The sequence below is a fragment of the Mauremys reevesii genome, linkage group 14 (assembly GCF_016161935.1).
Source record: "Mauremys reevesii isolate NIE-2019 linkage group 14, ASM1616193v1, whole genome shotgun sequence".
NCBI lineage: Eukaryota > Metazoa > Chordata > Testudines > Geoemydidae > Mauremys > Mauremys reevesii.
Genome location: NC_052636.1, coordinates 29,626,539 through 29,646,575, shown reverse-complemented (window position 1 = coordinate 29,646,575; position 20,037 = coordinate 29,626,539). Strand labels below are relative to the sequence as shown.

The window sequence follows — 20,037 nt, the reverse complement described above, 5'->3', positions numbered from 1 at the left end:
CACATACAATTCCCTGTTCTACTTCCCCACAGCAGTCCCCACTTCCTCAGGCTCCACTTCACCCTTACCTCAGGGCTTCCTTCCTTGTGCCTGATCTGGTGTGTACTGCTCAGTCGCTCCCACAGCTCCTGTTCTGCACACCCACCTGCCTCACTGGGAGCTCTTTAACTAGTTTCAGCCAGCCCCTGATTGGCTTCAGGGGTCCCCATCAACCTAGCTGTCTCCACGGCTTTCTGGAAGGATGTTAATTGGCCCCAGGTGTCTTGATTAACCTGGAGCAAGTGTCATTTGGTTACCATGGTAACAGGGATTTGTTTAGCCTGGGGCTAACATACCTGTTTCTCACTACTTTCCTATAGCCATCTGGCCTTGCCCTGTCACAGCAGCTAATCATCCAAATGCAGACAAATTACAGTCTTAAATTTCAAAGGTAATAGAAGCTTCTATAATAAGCAAGCTCTGCATATTCTTTAGGACTAACCCCAGCTAGGCAGCTGAGGATCTCGTGCTTATGCCTAGGAACGTTGCCCCCCAGAGTCCAAGCAGCTACAGATCATCAGTTCCTTCTGTGTGGGGTTTTTCATCCCCTTCCTGCCATGTGCTCTGAGCTGCAAACTCAGCTAATGGGAAGTCAAGAGCACAACAGCAGCCTTGTGTCTTCTTTAACGTCCCATAATAGTCTCTCTGGTGTGGATGGACCTTTCCTGCCAGGCAGGGTGTAATGCATTCGGTTGCCAGTCAGCACTTCGACTAGGTAAAGTCTCTCTCCTGTCTGGTGATTTACAGAGCCACAGAGGCTCACAATGCAACTAGTCAGATATTAACCCAGGCAGCAACTCACAAGCATTCAATAAAGTGTAAGCGCATTCTTATAATCCTAATACCTAATACTAACACAAGTGAGTCAGACTGATTCCAGCGATGCGTTTGTCCCTGTTCAGTGAAGACACGGGGGCTTTTGAAAAAGCTAACACCTCATCTGCCAGTGTCACAGGCAGGCTGGGCAAGGATGGTGTCTCTAGCCTCTGTTTGCCAGAAGCTGGGAATGGGTGATGGGGTGGATCACTTGATGATTTCCTGTTCTGTTCATTCCTCTGAAGCACTTGGCATTGGTCACTGAGTTAGATGGACCATTGGTCTGATGCAGTGGGCAGCTCTTATGTTCTTATGTTCACAGTCTGTGTGAGGAGTATCTACTCATTGGGACTCACTGGGGAGCCATAGAAAGAAACAAGATGTGCTGAGGCAAGAAGGCCCAGTCTCAGAGCCCCCGGGGTCACGCTTGCCAAAGGCTAAAACTAGGCCCAGCCCATGAAGGGGGCACTCCCAGGAGAGACTGTATAAAGGCTGGAGCATCAAACAGCTTTGTAAACCTGAGAGAGCTGCCTTGGGGACAGTGACAGGGAGAATCCCCAGAGTGAATCCTTTGATTCTGCTCTTCTCTGGCCTTTGGTTCTTAGAATCATAGAACTGGAAGGGACCCCGAGAGGTCATCTAGGCCAGTCCCCTGCACTCAAGGCAGGACTCAGTATTATCTAGACAATCTCTGACAGGTGTTTGTCTAACCCGCTCTTTAAAATCCCCAGTGATGGAGATTCCACAACCTCCCTAGACAATTTATTTCAGTGCTTAACCACTCTGACAGTGAGGGAGTTTTTTTTCCTAATCTCCATCCTAAACCGCCTTTGCTGCAATTTAAGCCCATTGCTTCTTGTCCTATCCTCAGAGGTTAAGAAGAACAGTTTTTCTCCGGCATCTTTGTAACAACCTTTTATGTTCTTGAAAACTGTGATCATGTCCCCTCTGAGTCTTCCCCAGTTTTTTTCAATCTTCCCTCATAGGTCATGTTTTCTAGATCTTTAATCATTTTTGTTGCCCTTCTCTGGACTTTCTCTAATTTGTCCACATCTTTCCTGAAATGTGGCACCCAGAACTGGACACACTACTCCAGTTGAGACCTAATCAGCGCGGAGTAGAGCCGAAGAATTATTTCTCGTGTCTTGCTTACAATACTCCTGGTAATACATCCCAAAATAATACTTGCTTTTTTGCAACACTGTTGACTCCTATTTAGCTTGTGATCCACTAGGACCCCCAGATCCCTTTCCGCTGCGCTCCTTCCTAGGCAGTTATTTCCCATTTTGTATGTGTGCAACTGATTGTTCCTTCCTAAATGAAGCACTTTGGATTTGTCCTTATTGAATTTCATCCTATTTACTTCAGACCATTTCTCCAGTGTGTCCAGATGATTTTGAATTTCAGTTATATCCTCCAAAGTCCTTGCAACCCCTCCCAGCTTGGTATCTCCCGCAAACTTGATAAGTGTAAGAGAGAGACTCTGCTCCTGGGAGGGTTTCACCATGTCTCAGAGGGTTACACCCTGGTGGGAGGGGGCTAGGCCTGTACTGGTATATGGTCACTCTGTGCTTCACAGTGTGGCAGAACCTAGAATGTCCATTAGCAGGGGAAAACCTGGGGGGAATCGACATGTGGAAAGGACAGAAACCCTGTTTGAATTCTCTCACATTGCCCTTCTCGCCCTGGCAGGTTACAGAATAACGTCCACGTTTTGCTCCAGATCATCCCCTCCTCCCAGGGGGAAGAAAATGGCTGCAATGGAGCTGGCTCAGGTAAGGGATTCTCAGGGAGCTGGTGGTGGGTTCTGCTTGGAGGGAGAGAAGCAGTAAATGTATAGGAGGGTGGGAGCTAGTGATGAGCTGCCAAAATATTAACAACAGGTTCCCTCCTCCTCACCTCACGAGAGGGTCATGCCCCCCCCGGGGTTGTGCCCCATCGAACCCCCCATGCTCCTTTTCCAATGACACTGAACATGACGCATCTTGCATAAAATGCATCATAATTTATGTCCTAATCATTTGATAATCATACCACTATGCTGAATGTGGGGTGTAGTGTCAGGGCCTAATTTCAAGGCACAGGTGTTGGGAATGGAACTTCCCCTCTTTGTGGAACAGGAAATAACCCTCCTGCCAGGGCTGGGAAAACTTCCCAGACTCCCAGTGCTGGAGCCTGAACCTACTGACACTTCATTAGTTACCATCAACCCTGATCTTTGTGGCAACTGCAAACTTTATCAGTGATGATTTTATACTCTCTTCGAGGTCATTGATAAGAATGTTAAATAGCACAGGGCCAAGAACCAATCCTTGTGGGAACCCCCTAGAAAGAAATCTACTCGACCATGGTTCCCCATTTACAATCATAGTTTTTAATCTATTTAATGTATGTTGTGTTTATTTTGTATCTTTCTAGTTTTCTAGTCAAAATGTTGTGCTGAACCAAGTCACATGCCTTACAGAAGTTTAGGTATATTACATCAATACTATTAGTTGCAACCAAACTTTTGATCTCATCCAATAAGGATATCCAGTTACTTTGATTGGATCTGTTGTCTCTGAACCTTTGTTCATGGGTACTAATTATATTACCCTCCTTTCATTCTTTATTAATTAAATCCATATTCGCTGCTCCATTATCTTGCCCAGTATCAGACTAACAGTCTTGTAATTAGCTGGGTCATCTCTTTTACACTTTTTAATATTGGCACAGCATTAGCTTTAGTCCAGTCTTCTGGAATTTCCCCAGTGTCCCAAGTCCTAATTAAAATCACCAGTAACAGTCCTCCACACTCCTCCACCAGGTCTTTCAAAACTCTTGGATACAAGTTATCTGGACCTGCTTATTTAAACATGTCTAACTGTAATAGCTGCTGTTCAACATCCTCGTGAGTTATTGTTGGAATGGAAAGACTGTCGTCGTCAATGTCTTATATGACTTATATCATCCGTTTTTCTCCAAATCCAGGAGAGAAATATTTATTGAACACTTTTACCTCTTCTGCATTATTTTTGATAATTCTGCCATTTCCATGTAGTAATTTACCACTTCCATTGTTAGGATTAATTTTGTACTTAATATACTTTTTAAAAACTTCCTTCTTATTTTCATTAATTGGTCATTGATTTCTGATAGCTTCCCTTGCCAACTTTCTACAATTCTGACCTTCTATTCTTTACTATTGACTTCCCCTTTCTTCCATATATTTTATTTGGAGAGTGTTGGGATTCCTACCAGGGAGCCACCAGCAGGGTCCAGAGACAGCCCCATCTCCTATATTAAGCTCTGGCTAGTAGTTATGTGATAAACGTGAAGACCCTGCCTCCGTCTGTCAGCTGGGAGACACAGAGGTTCTCTCTTTCCACCCTCTGATGCCTCCTGGATGCTCTAGGCAAGGTGGGGTGGGACTCTGTTAACATGTGCCTCCCGGAGCTTCCATTTACCTGGTGCTGCTGTTCTGTGAATAGTGGGGTTGTGAGTGGGGCAGCAGATACTGAGTGTTGGACTCTTGCTCTTTCAGGGGCCGGTGACCTTCGAGGAGGTGGCTGTGTACTTCACCAGGGAAGAGGGGGCTCTGCTGGACCCCACTCAGAGAGCCCTCTACAGGGATGTCATGCAGGAGAACTATGAGACGGTGACCTCGCTGGGTAAGGAGTCCTGTCCCCTGGGGTATTAGAAGCTGTGGGGTCTCTAAAGAATCTGAGTAGTAATAACTTTATACCTTTATTCCTCATACAAGTTTTAACAAGTTTCCTTGTCCCCCGCTTTTTTTGCCTTATCTCCCACCCACTAGTATCATTTTTGGACATGTGCCTTTTTGGTGCCGTCAGTCATTTTAAAATTGCATTTAATGTATCCTTATTGGATACATTAATAACTGTAGCTTTCATGCCTATTCCTCATTTTAAGAGGAAAATATACCTCCTTTAGAATTCTAAATTGAGTAAATAGGTGTATGACTCATGCCTGGCTTGTGAGACAGTCAGATGAGCTCCTATTTTGATAGGAGAGCGTATAATGTTGCCATTCAGGACCCCACGGATGAAGGGAGAACAGAGCTGTGGGAGGGGAGGAGAAGGGGGGAGTAGATAATTCTGGGGTGCCAGGACATGGGGAGGGTGTGTGCAGGATTAGAGCTAAGAAGCAGCACGGAGGGATGAGGTTGTGAGAGAGGAGGAGGGAACACAAGAATCTCCCAAGGTGCTGGCAGGTGGTGCTGGCTGAGAGTAATGGGAAGAAGTGGAGAGGAGTGTGCAGGAAGGGCACCGAGGAAGTGGCTCAGTCTCAGGTGTTGAAGCTAAGTGGCCTGTCCTTGTGGAAGAGTGGGAGCCCTTGGGGGGTCTAGCGCACTCAAGGGGCACCTCCCAAGGACTGTTTGAAAGCCAGGGCATTGCACAGATCCTATGGATCCATGACCGTGCCAGAGGTTCAGCCTTATGGGGAAAATATATAAAACAAGAAAAGGATCTAAATGTGTGTTTACCATCGCTCCCTCTCAGTCCTCATGGGAATCCCTGGTCCGTTCCAAAGTGTATTAAAACCTTCCTTAAAGGCTTACCTCTTGGTTATCAGGTCATGTCCATTTGTTAGAGGGTTTTCCCTTCACCCTCCCACTTCCCTGGTTCTTGTCACGCAGACAGCAAGCAGCAAAAGACCAGAAGTCTGAAGCACAGATAATGCGATGTTTATTGGGGTTATTTCCAAGCAAGCATATTCCACTGCCCTAATGAACTTACACCTAGAAAAATTAATTATGCAGCAGATAAAAACAATTAGAGAACCAGAGTGATTAACAAGGTAAAAGTGGTGGCCATAAAGATAAAGCAATACAGAAATGAGGGTTTCACAACCACAACCATTGATAAGGGATTTCTTGCCAGACCAGCTGCTGTCAAACTAAGTTTTCTTTAACCATCTTAAGATCTGTTTCTTTATCTGGTGGCGATGGGCACTATCAGGACAGGATCATCTTCCTTACAGCCCAATAGCACCTTATTTCAGTGTGACTGGTTTGGGATGTGAGGATGTGACCTTCGCTTCCCAGCTTATGGCTGCCTCTGCTGCTTAGCCAAAGGCCTTAGCCTAAGAACAAGGCCTCAGCCTATCCTAGTGAGAGAAGGCCCATTCACAGGCAGACTGTGATTTTGATTCTTAGCTAGACAAAGTGATAAAAATACACCTAAGTTCTTAAAGTCTAGGCTTTACAGGCAGGCCTGAATATGTCTATTCTAACAGTGGGTTCTAGCCCTTCCCCCGTTCTGTGTCTGTCTTGTCTATTTAGATCAGGGGTCGGCAACCTTTCAGCAGTGCTGTGCCGAGTCTTCATTTATTCACTCTAATTCAAGGTTCCGTGTGCCAGTAACACATTTTAACGTTTTTAGAAGGTCTCTTTCTATAAGTCTATAATATAGAACTAAACTATTGTTGTATGTAAAGTAAATAAGGTTTTTAAAATGTTTAAGAAGCTTAATTTAAAATTAAATTAAAATGCAGAGCCTCCCCCCGCACCAGGGGCCAGGACCCGGGAAGTGTGAGTGCCACTGAAAATCAGCTCACTGCCGCAGGTTGCCTACCCCTGATTTAGATTGTAAATTCTTCAGAGCATGGGCCATCTACTGTTCTCTGTTTACCCTTTGCCTAGCACAATGGGGACCCACTGTTAGTTGGTCCTTAGGCACTAAGGTAGTGAATATGATTTGTTATAATAGTAACTCTCCTGCCACTTTGAGCCAAGGAAGATGCCTTGGGATGCAGCCTTATTTGGGGTGTGTGAGTAATGTTGATTTGATTTATCAAATTGTAAAACAGGTAGAATTACAGAGTTACAATTGTATTACTGTTATTCAAGAGATACATATGATGATACAATATTATGTGCTGCAAACTTTGGTTAATATTCACCCCGTTTTGATAAACTGGTGTTGGCCTCACCTCTGGCGGTTCCGGTTTCACACCTCTTGCAGAGGAAACTAATGCAAAGAGCTGTCAAAGCTACTTCAGAATTTATTTTTTAGCTCAACTAAATAATCTAATACACAAACTAAAATAACATTTAGAGAGACCAAGCTTAGCCGAGTCCCTTTTGAACTTAAAGTTTGAAAAGAAAATAAGTGCAGCCTATTACTGGTTAATAGCTGTCGTAGATGGATAGCATGAATACGTAGTTGAATATGGTGAAGTGTAGTGAAGGAGGAGGAGGTCAAGGTGGGGGCGGGGATACCATAGTGAGGTAGGTTACCTCTTTTTATAGAAATAAATGCTGGAAATCCTTCCTCTTATGCCCAAATTTCAGTCTTCCCCCATAGAAATGTTAGGGTACGCTTACTCCATAGGCTAGTATGTATGTGCGTATGGATGACAGGTATCTGCGCACTTGTGGGGTACTTGTTAAGTCTGTGAGTACAACTTTGAAAAATCCCCTTTGCTATTCTTCATTGTCTGTTGGTCTAGGTAAAGGGTCTTAGACCTAAGCGTAGGCACTTTATTTGGGTATAGGAAAAACAGTTCCTTTTCTGGGTAAAAGGGCACAGGATGTAGCTATGCTAACTTTGCTTTAGCTTAAAGTGCAGGTTTTTGGCCTGTAGGTTTCTTGCATTACAGCCAAACATATTTTTAATATGAATTAATGAACCTATCACAATACTGTACTTATAAGAAAAGAGATATTGATGCAGGCAAGCAGATGAATCCTGAGGGCTACAGATGTTACTGCCTAAAAATGAGATGGGGTTAAAACTATGGAATATTCTTTGTGACAAGTATCCCACAAATTCCACTGACCTCCCGTGTTTTCTTTGCCTGCAGTAGGGTTTCCAATTTCCAAACCTGATGTGATCTCGCAGCTGGAACGAGGGGAGGAGCCGTGGGTCCCGGACCTCCAGGGCTCTGAGAAAGAAGTGCTCCCGAGAGCTGCCTTCGCAGGTGAGGAATCAGTTAAACAACTCAACAACTGCTTAGGAATGCAGGAAACATTTGAGATGCCCTACAAAGACCCTGTGAGCTCTTCAAGTTTAGGATTGTTCCCTGCAGATGTGGAATCATTATGGCAGATGTCACTCATGGCTTCCCTCCTATTCTGACTGACAACTGGCAGCAGGTCCCTCCCCGATCTCACTTTCCCCTGAGAGTTATGGTGCAATGAGGACCCAGAACTGATGCCTTCCCCTCTTCTCTGTGGAAGGGTTTGGGGAAAATCAGCACCTGATAGGTTTGATCTCTCCACATGTATTTTGGTTTGTTCATCCCTTTTTCCATTCCTCTCTGACATTTCCTTTTCTCAGGCACAGGAGTGACCTATGTCTGGATTCTCTCTGTTTCCCATCCGGCGATGGGCTGGTGAGTGAGAACGAGGAGGAAAAACCCCAGCAGGAAGACACTGTGCAAGTAGATCCACATTGGATGTTATCAGGAAGATCCACAGGGAATATTTCCAGGAGTTGTGCACTCCCAGAAAACACAAAAGCCTGTGAGACTCGGCAGAGGCCAGAGGAAAACTACAGTAGCCACTCAGCCCTTATTCCACGCAACAGAATCAACTTGGAAGAGAGACGCTACATGTGCCACGAGTGCGGGAAAAGCTTCGGGCAGAGCTCTCACCTTATCAGACATCAGAGAATCCACACAGGGGAGCTGCCCTACACATGTTCTGAGTGCGGGAAAAGCTTCAGGTGGAGCTCTCACCTTATCACACATGAGAGAATCCACACAGGGGAGAAGCCCTACACGTGCGCTGTGTGCAGGAAAAGCTTCAATCGGAGCTCTGTCCTGAGCGCACACAGGAGAATCCACACAGGGGAGACGCCCTACACGTGCTCTGAGTGCGGGAAAAGCTTCAGTCAGAGCTCACACCTTATCAGACATCGGAGAATCCACACAGGTGAGAAACCGAATGGATGCTCTGAGTGCGGGAAATGCTTCAGGGATATTTCAGCCCTCATCTCACATCAGAGAATCCACACAGGGGAGAAGCCCTACATGTGCTCTGCGTGTGGGAAAAGCTTTAATCAGCGCTCAAACCTTATTACACATCAGAAAATCCACATGAGAGAGAACTGTAATAAATCCCTTGACTAGGGCTGGCCAAAGTTTGTTTTTTTTAATTACATTTGCTAATTCCCACATAGTGATTTTTGCACCATCTTCACCGTGGTGTCTCAGCTCCACCACATCAGTTGCCTGCTTCTGCCTTTTGCAGCTCACCCTTCTTTGGGGTCAGTCCTGTGATCTTTTCTATCAACTCCTTTCCTTTGAGTCGAAGGAGTGTGTGTCCCTCCTGCCAGGAATGTTCATCAGCTCCAGGTGGGGGGAGAGAGGTTTGATTCCAACAGGCTACACTGAGGCTAAAACTACCTGTGCCTGACATCCACTAGGGCTGTACATGACATTGGCTGCTCAAGTTAGTGATCTTGGTGTAACAAGACAATTATAGTTGTAGAACAGATGCGCCCAGGTGCAGGGGTTGGCATTAGCTTCCCCCTTGACCTGACCTAAACTCCATCACTTTCCCTAGTCTAAACAAACCCTGAGCATCACGATTATACTGTTCCCCCATTTCAAAGCCATTGTTAGTCATCGAGTTCACTCTTGGGGAAGAAGTTGTTTCACTCCCACTTGCTCTGATGTTGGTTCAGGTTGTGCTGCGGAGCAGATATTTTTACTACCATTTTTCTCACTTAAAATATATTGAACTATAACAAAGAGCAGGAACAGGGCAGGGATAGGGGAAAATGTCATTTCACCCTCTGGAACAACAGAAGAAGATGGGGTAAATCAGAGGGATTCCCTTATTCCCCATCACCATCCCAGTCCCTCTGTTGTGCAGTTGGTTAGGTCAGTATTTTTTCTAAAGGGCTGGGAAGAGGATTCCCTCGTAAATAACTTGTAACTAAACAAAGTGCCCATGCATTGGGCTCCCAAAGCCATTGTGGCCCAGGCCCTGCAGGAAGTGGCTCCTGAAGAGATCTCCTTCCTCATTAGCTGCATGTTGCCTATTATTTGGGAAATACAATCCCTATCGAGGTAGAGATGGGAAACATGGAAGTGACTTTTCTCTTCAGCTCACCCCTGGGAGATGCTGCAAATGTGTAGAAAATGAAATCCGCGTTGAATGTGCTATAGCTGCAGAAAGATACCTATTTTTAAGAGAGACCTGACATTTGTTGTCTTACGGGGATTCTAAGTCGCACCTGAATTTAGTCCCTAATTTAAATCTGTGCCACCAGATTAAAGAAATAAAAGGGCATAGTTGGGGGAGTTGTACCTCACTGTCGCTACTGATCTGTTGTGTGGTTGTTGAAGAATTCTATGCCAGAGAAGTGTCAAATTACTCCAAGTAAGGTCAAAGATTTGACAAGAGCTCAGGTAGAAATTGCAGGTACTAGTGGTTGATTTTCACCCCTGAGATGGAAGCTATGGTGACCTGTTGCCCAGGTAAACTATTTTTAGAACCCTGCTCCCTAGTTAAGTGGCATTGATCACACTCCTGAAGGACGCCATGATTAAATTGGGCACAACTGTCTTTTACCATTTGAATCCAAAGTTAGATTGAAGCACAGAGAGAAACAGCTGATTCCTTCAGAGCCATTCCATGCCTACAGGTCCCAATCTGGCTGCCTTGTTGGACAGGAAGCACTTCCCTGCTGGCCAAACAATGGTAGCCAATGAGGGAATGTATCAGATGCGAAGTTCAGACTGCAGGATACTTGAATGCTGCGTCCAGAGTCTGTGGTTTAGTCCAGACCTGCACAACTCGTAAAGCGGCGAGGGCAATATTACTCCAAAGAAAACAGCTGAGGGCTGAAATCCCCCTGGCCTCACCGAACACCACCCCTTAGTGCTGCCGAGCCCCTCTCCGAAACAATCCCCCCCAAGCGCCGCCCGCCCCGTGGAAACAAACCCTCCTTCCCTAGCACCGCCCTGGCAAAACAGTGGCATTGAACCTTGGTAATATGTTATAGCGGGCCTCTAAGGTAGTATAATTAAGGTAAAAGGAAAATGTCTTTTTGCTAGAAGTAGAATAAGATCTTTCCCCCACTTGGTAATCAGTCGCCCTGTGGAGTGAATGAGGTGGGACTGAGGAAGGCAGCACCTCCAGACAGCTGCAACCCTTGGAGAGGGGCTGGGAGCCAGACCAGATCAGCAGAACAGGTCAGCCACTGACTCATAGCTCGTCTCCTCAGTCCCCTGCTGCTGGCTCACCAGCCCACCCCACTCGCCTCCTCAGCCCCCCCCTTCCATGCTGCCGGCTCACCCACCCCGTCACCCCAGCCCGCCACTCGCCTCCTCAGCCCCCCTCCCTCACCTGCTATTGTGTCATACAGGAGGCCTGTGATATGCAGGGGGTCAGATTAGATGCTCTAATGGTCTCTTCTGGCCATAAAGTCGACTAATTTCTGACAAACTGAGTGTAGCGTTGGGAGCAGCGTCTGATGTTTCCCTGTCTAGCCGGCTTGCTGCCTAGAACGAACGCTCCTTGAGTGGGGTGATCCACAGGGAGTAGCTCAAACCTGCAAAGTGCCTGGCCAGGGGCAGGACATTAGCACAGCGAGGGAGGGGTGTGGCAGTGACATCACAAAGGCCTTTTGCAGGACCTCAGACTATTGGTCCAAGGTGGTGGGGAGGTGGTGACCTCACAGAGAGATGCTGATATCAGCCAGGCAGGACCGGGGCGAGGGGCCAGGGAAACCTCAGAGACCCCTGTGGCTTTGCTGCAGCAAGTCTCCTTCTCCAGGTCTCTCTCTGAGGACTGAGAGAGTATTCGGGTTCACGGACGTGAGCGCCAGGAGGAACCTCTTTCGAGTTTTCTCCTTCCCCTTCAGTGATATTACTAGAAAACAGCCGTCCCTGTTTAGAAGGTAAGAGCCTCCTGGAGGTTTGAAACCTGTTCAGTCTGATCCATTTGGTGACAGTTGAATTCTAGGCATGGAAAACACGAGCTTAAGGAGGCAGAATTTTATTGCACATCTGGGATTTTGTCCCTTAGAATCATTGGGGACATTAGGCTTTTTTCTTTTTGTTTCACCTTTTCCTCCATCCCTCCCTCCTTTCTCTCCGTCTCTTGCTTCTTTTGTCCTTTCTCCTGTTCTCCTCCCAACACCAGGAGGGGGTGTGTGTGTGTGTTGCGGGGCAGTGCTCTGCAGCTCCCACTGTGGGAGGTCCACCCAAAAATGTGGGGCTGAAATAGTGCTCGGGCAGTGATCCCCACCAGTGACCTGGGCCATCCTTTGGGCTCTTTGGTGAGAACCCTCAGCCTCGCGTCCTCAGTCTCTACCCTGATGGGCTGAGCAGGGGGTTATTGACAGGGAGGAGACTCAGGTCCTTGTTGTTCTCTTTTAAGACCAAGGAAATAAGTCAGAACCAGTTCTGTGTTTGATGAATTTTGCTGCTTCTCTGATGATCCGCTCCTACCTACCTCACGGTGGGTGGAGGCAGGGCCGGCGCTAGGTTTTTTTGCTGCCCTAAGTCAATTCTCCTTTCTCAGCCTTAGCTTCTCCCTCTTTCAAGTAGGGATAATAATGATCTGCTCCTACCTACCTCAACACACTCACTCTTCCCCAAGACACACACTGTCTCTCCCCACACACACACACAGTCTCCACACTGCAGTTGAAAAGCAGCTGGCAATCTAGTAGGATGCCCATGGAACAACGGGAGAGAGAAAAACCTGCATCACTGAAAGTGCAGCCATGGAGACACCACACACCAGCCTTGCCTAGCTGGCAAGAATCAAACCTCCACAGAAACACCCTGTGGCTTCTAACCCAGCTCCCTAAGGCTTCAGCCACAACCACTTAACACAGGGGCCTTTCTACACTCTGGTTCTGTTCTCACCCTGCACCACCTTCACCCCTAACCCCTGCACCCCCTCCTGTGCCACCAGCCACTGCCTCTCTTCTGCACCCCTTCACCCCTAACCCCTGCACCCCCTCCTGTGCCACCAGCCACTGCCTCTCTTCTGCACCCCTTCACCCCTAACCCCTGCGCCCCCTCCTGTGCCACCAGCCACTGCCCCTCTCCTGCACCCCTTCACCCCTAACCCCTGCCCCTCCTGTGCCCCCAGCCACTGCCCCTCTCCTGCCCCCTTTCACCTAACCCCTGCACCCCTCCTGTGCCCCAGCCACTGCCCTCTTCTGCAACCCCTTCACCCCTAACCCCTACACCCGCTGCTGTGCCACCAGCCACTGCCCCTCTCCTGCCCCCCTTCACCCCTAACCCCTGCGCCCCCTCCTGTGCCACCAGCCACTGCCCCTCTCCTGCACCCCTTCACCCCTAACCCCTGCCCCTCCTGTGCCCCCAGCCACTGCCCCTCTCCTGCCCCCTTTCACCTAACCCCTGCACCCCCTCCTGTGCCCCCAGCCACTGTCCCTCTCCTGCCCCCTTCACCTAACCCCTGCACCCCCTCCTGTGCCCCCAGCCACTGTCCCTCTCCTGCACCCCCTTCACCCCTAACCCCTGCGCCCCCTCCTGTGCCACCAGCCACTGCCCCTCTCCTGCACCCCTTCACCCCTAACCCCTGCACCCCCTCCTGTGCCCCCAGCCACTGTCCTCTCCTGCACCCCTTCACCCCTAACCCCTGCACCCCCTCCTGTGCCCCCTGCCACTGTCCCTCTCATGCCCCCTTCACCCCTAACCCCTGCACCCTCCTGTGCCCCCAGCCACTGTCCCTCTCCTGCACCCCTTCACCCCTAACCCCTGCACCCGCTGCTGTGCCACCAGCCACTGCCCCTCTCCTGCCCCCTTCACCCCTAACCTGTGCACCCCTCCTGTGCCACCAGCCGCTGCCCTCTCCTGCCCCCTTCACCCCTAACCCGTGCACCCTCCTGTGCCCCCAGCCATTGCCCTCTCCTGCACCCCTTCACCCCAACCCCTGCACCCCCTCCTGTGCCCCCAGCCACTGCCCTCTCCTGCACCCCTTCACCCCTAACCCCTGCACCCACTCCTGTGCCCCCAGCCACTGCCCCTCTCCTGCACCACCTTCACCCCGAACCCTGCGCCCCCTCCTGTGCCACCAGCCACTGCCCCTCTCCTGCCCTCTTCACCCCTAACCCCTGCAGCCCCTCCTGTGCCACCAGCCACTGCCCCTCTCCGGCACCCCCTTCACCCCAACCCCTGCGCCCCCTCCTGTGCCACCAGCCACTGCCCCTCTCCTGCCCTCTTCACCCCAACCCCTGCAGCCCCTCCTGTGCCACCAGCCACTGCCCCTCTCCTGCACCCCCTTCACCCCTAACCCATGCACCCCCTCCTGTGCCCCCCGCCACTGCCCCTCTCATGCCCCCTTCAACCCTAACCCCTGCACCCGCTGCTGTGCCACCAGCCACTGCCCCTCTCCTGCCCCCCTTCACCCCTAACCCGTGCACCCCTCCTGTGCCACCAGCCGCTGCCCTCTCCTGCCCCCTTCACCCCTAACCCCTGCGCCCCCTCCTGTGCCCCCAGCCACTGCCCCTCTCCTGCACCCCTTCACTCTAATCCTTGCGCCTCCGGTGCCACCAGCCACTGCCCCTCTCCTGCACCCCCTTCCCCCCCAGCCCTGCACCCCCTCCTGTGCCCCCAGCCACTGCCCCTCTCCTTCCCCCTTCAGCCCTAACCCCTGCACCCCCTCCTGTGCCACCAGCCACTGCCCCTCTCCTGCACCCCCATCACCCCAAACCCCTGCGCCCCCTCCTGTGCCACCAGCCACTGCCCCTCTCCTGCACCCCTTCACCCCAACCCTGCACCCTCCTGTGCCACCAGCCACTGCCCCTCTCCTGCACCCCCTTCACCCCTAACCCCTGCGCCCCTCCTGTGCCACCAGCCACTGCCCCTCTCCTGCACCCCTTCACCCCTAGCCCCGGCACCCCCTCCTGTGCCACCAGCCACTGCCCCTCTCCTGCACCCCCTTCACCCCTAGCCCCTGTGCCCCCTCCTGCACCACATGGGGACACTGACCTATGTGCATGGAGCAGCTGGCATTGCTGCCCCCTGATCCACCCTGGAATGCTGCTCCTCCGGGCACCTCTAGGAGCTGGGGGTCGAGAAGGGACATCATCCGAGCTCCCTGCGTCCAGGTCACTTTCCTCAGCCGGGCTGCGTCAGGGGAGGGCAGAGAGCAGCAGCTTCTGATGCTCCCCTCACAGCCCAGCCCAGGTGGGGAAAGTGACCAGGATGCAGGGAGCACATAGTGCTGCTCCTCGCTCCCCCCACCCTCTATGGGGCCATGGAGGAGCATTGGGGCAGGGGAGAGCAGTGAGCACCTTTGCACGGCCACACGGTGCCCTTTGACCCCCTGGAGCCCTGGGCGGCTGCCGGGGGCCCCACCCCTAAGGCCGGCCGGGCTCCCCAGCACGAACAGCAGAGACACAGGGAGACTGGCCACACTCTGTCCAACCATTGCCATTGCAGGAGAGAAGGTGTCCATGGAATCGAATGCCCTGGCTCAGACAAGAGAGACAGGGAGGTTTTGCTGACAATGGATCCATGCAAAGGAAATTGTGTCTCTGTGTGAAAATACGGAGGGAAATGAAATACCCACCTGGTGGTGCCCAAGGCGGAAGGGACCCCTATGGGATTAGAGCAGGACACGTTCTCAAGCAGCATGTTTCTCACTCTGCCCATCTGTCAGGTTTGATGATTATCAATGGAAATATTTTGCCATTGGGTCCTGTGTTTACACAGAAATTGACATTTACCAACAAATACCTAATTCTCCCAGTCCTGCCTAGCCTGCCGGGGGGGAGTGTAGAAGGACAGAGTCACTCTGCCCATTGCCCATGCCAGGCCTGGGCTCTCCATGCTGCCCACTTCCCACAACGCTGGGATCCTTCCCTGACCTCCCCCAGACCTCTGCCCCCCACCCCCACTGCTGGGCTCCCCTCCCCACACTGTCCAACTCCCCTGCTTCCAGGATCCCTCCCCACTGCCCTCCTCCCCTCTGAGCAAAAACTCGACGTTATTCCAGGGCCGCCCACAGGATTCAGGGGGCCTGGGGCAAAGCAATTTTGGGGGCCCCTTCCACACAAAAAAGTTGCAATACTGTAGAATACTGGATTCTCGTGGGCAGCGGCGTAGCCAGGGTCTCACATGAGGGGAAGCGAAATCATAAAAAAAGGCACCACCCAACATATCAAATTACTAATTACATCCACTCCCTCCCACGTCCTTCCCCCTTCAGAACCCCCGACAACCCCCCACTCCTTGTCCCCTGACTGCCCCCTCCTGGGACCCCAGCTCCTAACTGCCCCCTAGAACCCTACCTGTCCCCTGACTGCCCCGACCCTTATCCACACCCCTGCCCCCAGACAGACTGCCAGGACTCCCACACCTATCCAACCACTCCCCGCTCCCTGACAGGACCCCCAATATACACCAAGACACACCCCGTAATCCAAAGTGGGGGGGGGCGGGGCAGGGACCATGCACCACTCCTGCCATTGAGGGTACATGGGCAGCTGCTTCTGCCCTAGCACCTGGCTCTAGTGTGTAGCCAGAAGCCCTTGCGAGCAGGCGGAGGGATCCTGCTAGCAACGGGAGTGTTTGATTTTAGAGTCTGATCCAGGGGTGAGCTGCAGACGGTTCGCAACGGTTCGCGCAAACCGTTTACTAAAATTAGACGCCGGACAGAGAACCGGATGCTAAAGTTCTCTGTCCGGCGTCTAATTTTAGCAAACGGTTCGCGCGAACCGTTGCGAATTCTGCCTCCACCTCCTGCCATGAAGCTCCTCCTTGCTTCTCCTCCCCCATGGCTTCCTGCGAATCAGCTGTTCGCGCGGGAAGCCTGGGAGGGCTGAGAAGCAAGCAGGCTTCCCCGGCCCAGGAAGAGGACGCTGAGGTAGGAAACTAGGGGAGGGGGAGGGGGCGTGTGCCCCGGCCGGTCCCTGGCCGCGGCCCGTTCCCGCATTCCCAGCCGCGACCCTGCCCGGCCCCCCCCGTCCCCGGGTCCCCGCCCGACCCTCCTGGCGCGTCCACCCCCGCCCGCGTTCCCGGCCCCGCGTTCCCGGCGCGACCCTGCCCAGCCCCGGCCCCGGGTCCCGCCCGACCCTCCTGGCCGCGTCCCCCGCGTTCCCGGCCGCGACCCTGCCTGGCCCCCTCCGTCCCGGGTCCCGCCCAACCCTCACCGGCTGCGGCGGCACGGCCTGCGTCTCCCGGCCCCAGCCGCGACCCTCCCGGCCCCGCGTCCCGGCTCCCCGAACCCCCTCCCGGCCGTCCGGCTCGGCCGCACCCTCCCGGGTCCCCGCCTGACCCTCCTGGCCGCGCCCCCCGCGTTCCCGGCCCGCGTTCCCGGCCGCGACCCTGCCCGGCCCCCCCCGGCCCCGAGTCCCCGCCCGACCCTCACCGGCTGCGGCACGGCCCGCGTCCCGACCCCGAACCCCTCCCGGCCGCCCGGCTCTGGCGCAACCCCGGCCCTGCCGTGCCCCACCTACCGGGATGCTCGGCTCTGGACACGGCCCCCCACCTCCAGCCCGGCCTGGCCCCTGGCTCCAGCCGCCCCTGCTGTTTTGCCAGGGGACCGGGCTCCGGCAGCGTGGGTCTGGGCGTGGCGGCGGCCCCCCCTGGCTCCACCCGGCCAGCCACCTGGCTCTGGCCGCTGGGCTCCCGCCGCATCCTCCGGCTCCGGCCGCGCAACTCCTGTCCCGGCCCAGCCACGTCCAGGCAGCGTGGTAAGGGGGCAGGGAGGGGGTGTTGGAGAGAGGGTAGGGGAGTTTGGGGGGTCAGAGGGCAGGGAACAGGGGTATTGAATGGGGGCAAGGGTCCTGGAGAGCAGTCAGGAAAGAGCAGGGTTGGATGAGGTGGGGGGGCACTCAGGGACAGAGAGAAGGGGTAGTTGTATGGGGTAGGGGTTCTGGGGGGCCATTGAGAATGAGAGGAGGGGTTGGGTGGGGCAGCAAGGGGCAGTCGGGGACAGGGAAGGGGGGGATGGGTCAGGGGTCTCGGAGTGTGTGTGTCAAGGAACATGAGGGGTTGGATGGGGCACGACCCCCCCCCCCCGGAGGGGGGGGGAAGGAGGGAACCCGTTGTTAAAAATTTGGCAGCTCATCACTGGTCTGATCCAAACAGACCCAGCAGAGAACACAACAATAGCCCTGCCTCTGCCATCCCAGCACAGGGCCCATAAACAAGAGAGGCAGAGACGTGCTTGATATCGTGCATGGGGTGGAGAGGGAGCACAGACCAGGGACGGGGCATGGAGAAGAACCACAGAGAGGGAGAGAAGGAGAAAGTGAGGAAGGAGGAGAAGCCCGGAGGCTGTGTCTCTGGAGGGAAGGCGCGTTTGGATGCAGCATGTTAATGAGCCCCTTGCGAACACAAGGGAAAGAAGCAGGGAAGGGACTGCAGAGGACAAGCCGGGCTACTCACTCAGTCTCCCCTGTGGGGCCCTGTGGCATTGGGTAGCAGGGCCCAGGAAATGAAAATCTCTTAACCACCCAGAATTGTTAACTGCTCCCAAATCCTTTTGTGCCACGGCTGCAAGCTTAGAAGAGCTTAAGCTGTGAGCTGCATGGACGGCCTCAAGAAACCTCTCTTGTGCGGAGCCTCAAGCAGGTTTGCATTGTGTGACCCCGATGAAAAGCCCAGCAGAGAAAGCTTGCAACTTTCCCAGCTCTTTCAGCCGCGTTTGGGGCCTTTCAATCACTCAGGCTGCATCTTCCAACTAAAATGCATTAACAATACAGCTCAGGCAAGCGGGCCGGGGGCTGTGCAGGCTGCCCAGGCCAGCTGATAGCACTTCCCACTAACGGCTGCTTTTCTAGGCTTGTGTTTTGCTGTTGGACAGAGGCCCAGACTTCCTCCCATCTAACCCCCCCTGCTCCCTGACTGCCCCAGCCCCCAGAAAGTCCCCCCCCCGAACCATCCAACCCTCCCTCTGCTCCCTGACTGCCCCCCAGGACTCCTCTTACCACCCGGCAGCTCGAGCCGCTGGCTGCCTCTGGAGCCAAAGTTAAACACATGCCAGCACACAGCCCCTCCCCCGCAGCGTTCTGAGTCAGCCGGGACGGGGTGCAAGGGGGGGTCTGGCTGCTGAAGGCCCAATGGGAGCTGGAGGCCTAATCAGGTCCCGGCGGCCAATCAGCAGTGCCGCACTCGGGGGGGGGGGGGGAGAAATTCCAGATCTTTCCACCTTATTCCAAATTCCTACTAAGGCGCCACTTTGGGGGAATGTGCTCAGTGGGGGAGTGGCAGCCCCCCCTGCTCCCCCTAGCTATGCTCCTGCTTGTGGGGGCCCCTGCAAGACCCAGGGCCTGGGGCAAATTGCCCCACTTGCCCCCGCCTCTGGGCGGCCCTGCTAGCAGCTCTTCTGGGAGCGCAGGGGAGGAATGACTCCCCCTTCTCTAGCTTCTCCCCGTGGGGCTCTGGGGAGCAGGGAGGGTTGGGTGATAAATTCCATCCAACTCCCCCTTTGATCCAAGCCGAGGGACGTCTCAGCTCTGCACGATCCCCTTGGCAGGGCCAAACAAGGGATGTTTTCCACTGCCCAGGAGACCCAGCCAGGGACTCAAGGCAGCCCCAGACTTTCCCTTTCTCCCTTCAGGGAAATCAAGTTCAAGTTCTACAAGGAGCTAAAGAAGCCTCAACCCTGCATCTGAATTAATGTCACATTTCTCACTGCCCGACACAAACAAATGTCATTTCAATCCCAGGTGAGTCCACTTCAGTCATTGCTCAGCCCAATTCCTTCACCCTCCTGCCTTAGCTTAGGGCATTGTGCCCCCCTGTGGGCGTTTCATGTCCCTCCTCAGTTTCACACAGAGACACAATTTCCTTTGCATGGATCCATGAACAGCAAAACCTCCCTGTGTCTCTTGTCTGAGCCAGGGCATTCAATTGTATTGACACCTTCTCTCCTGCAATAGCAACGGTCAGACAGAGGGGACGTGGCCACCTTCAGCCCTGGCAGTGAGATATTCCCTCTCCTCTTTCTTCATGCTGATGTTGTTATTCCATAAAACATGAACCATGGAATAAAAAGCTGAGTTTACTCCAGGGTGAGGAAAGAAAGGAGCCACCAACTCCCCAAAAAGTCTCAGTGCCCCAGAGAAAAGCTGCCCCTGTTATTGGAACTAATGATGTGCTGGAGATATGTTGGGAAAAGGGACTGTCTGAATTGCCAAGGCAGGAAATGAACAATCTACAGCAACATCATTAACCACAGACACACTCTAGCCATGCTCCAGCCAGTGGAGAAATGGGCAGGAATTCATAACGTCA

The 20,037-nt window shown here is 52.9% G+C and overlaps 1 pseudogene; it reads left to right on the top strand.

The window, feature by feature from the left end:
• LOC120381578 overlaps positions 1-20,037 on the top strand; it is a 190,287-nt pseudogene that overhangs the window by 42,455 nt on the left and 127,795 nt on the right.